General features: G+C 42.1%; 1 protein-coding gene across 4 annotated transcripts in view; it reads left to right on the forward strand.

Annotated features, from left to right (window-relative positions):
* LOC101855805 (pyruvate carboxylase, mitochondrial) overlaps nt 1-1,432 on the forward strand; it is a 63,616-nt gene that overhangs the window by 17,335 nt on the left and 44,849 nt on the right. The window contains exon 1 of one of the 4 annotated variants that reach the window (XM_005101830.3): nt 426-480. The exons of the other annotated variants lie outside the window; for them this stretch is intronic. The gene's annotated coding sequence lies outside the window, so the exon portion shown is untranslated. Of the gene's footprint in view, nt 1-425; nt 481-1,432 lie in introns of those variants that run through there. 4 annotated transcript variants of the gene reach the window in all.

Here is a 1,432-nt window from a genome sequence, read left to right on the forward strand (position 1 = left end):
CTCTCTCTCTCTCTCTCTCTCTCTTTCATTTCCTGTCTCAATTTCTCTTTCTCTCTTGGAGTCACTGCACACACGTAAAAACCACATAATTTATGCACTGTCTTTCTCAGTGTCTGTCCTTCTGTCTTGCCTCCCTCGGTATTGTTTTCTCCATAATATGCATGTGCTCACACGCTCGATGATTATCAATTTTTAGCTTTTTTTATGTTATGTTGTTGATGGCAGGGTTAACTCGACCAGACTTCTGGGAGGAAGTTGCTTGGGATCCGACAAGGCTGCACTTGATGAGGGAGAACATCAGAACCGTTCACTTTCGAACCCCCCCCAAAAAACAAACAAACAAACAACAACTTTCAGAGCTGCGCACTATCAGAGCCGCGCACTTTTTAACGGTATCGATACAATTAGATTGCCCCTTACCAAAACCAGCACCATCCAACAATTCAAGTACCCTCAGCGTTTTACTGGGCTGGGGACCAGGTATCAATTAGATTTTGTATAGAATGAATATATATATACTTTACAGGTATCAGGTATGAAAACATATCTTCTGGATAGGGGTGATCTTTAATAGTGTTGGAGCAGCATTTCCTTTGCTCATTCTGGATAAACATGGAAGTTGTCAGACTTGTCCATCTGCGTACATTTGCTTGTTACACATTCTCCCTTCTTTCTTGGTAGTGCCTTTCTGTTTGGTTTGTGTTTTTAGGTTCAGCTTAGAAATGGTCTGGAATTCGCTTAATGTCTGCAGAAAGACGAATATTATTTGGATGGGGGCTGCACAAAATAAATTCTCCAAGGGGAATGTTACCGTTGGATGAAATCGGCAATCTAATTGTATCGATATCGTCAAAAAGTGCGCCGCTCTGATAGTGCGCGGCTTTTATAGTTGTTTTTTTCTTCTCGAAAACGCGTGAGAGTTTTACGGCATTTGCGACTCAATTCGGTCATATAAGTGGCAAAGATTTGAGTTGTTACAAGAGAGTAACGTACACAAAGGAGGAGGAGAAATAAGGACGACAGACGTTTGAGAAGAAAGGAGGAACAAACCACACTAGAGCACGCTCCAAACACATTCCATTATAGAATAAAAGCAAGGGGGTTTTGAATAGGATTTTATGATAAGGTCCTTGAATAAAAGATGTTTTGGACTGGTTTTTTTCTGTATTGTCTTTCTTCATTTAATTCTGAAGGGTTGCTGTCACGTTCTGAAATTTTTTCTCGAAACCAATTCCACGGTTAATGCAACCCCCACCTTGGCATTCTACATGTCATCGCAAACCTCTGACAGATTGCCAGTAAGGGGATGTGTGGCTCACACAGCCGTGTTGTGCAAGGCGTGTGCGTAGGTGAGCGAGGTGCGTGCGTATACACCGTGCAACTGAGCGAGAGAGAGATAGATAGATAGATAGATAGAGAGAGAGAGAGAGAG

Source organism: Aplysia californica, unplaced genomic scaffold, assembly GCF_000002075.1.
Source record: "Aplysia californica isolate F4 #8 unplaced genomic scaffold, AplCal3.0 scaffold00300, whole genome shotgun sequence".
NCBI lineage: Eukaryota > Metazoa > Mollusca > Gastropoda > Aplysiida > Aplysiidae > Aplysia > Aplysia californica.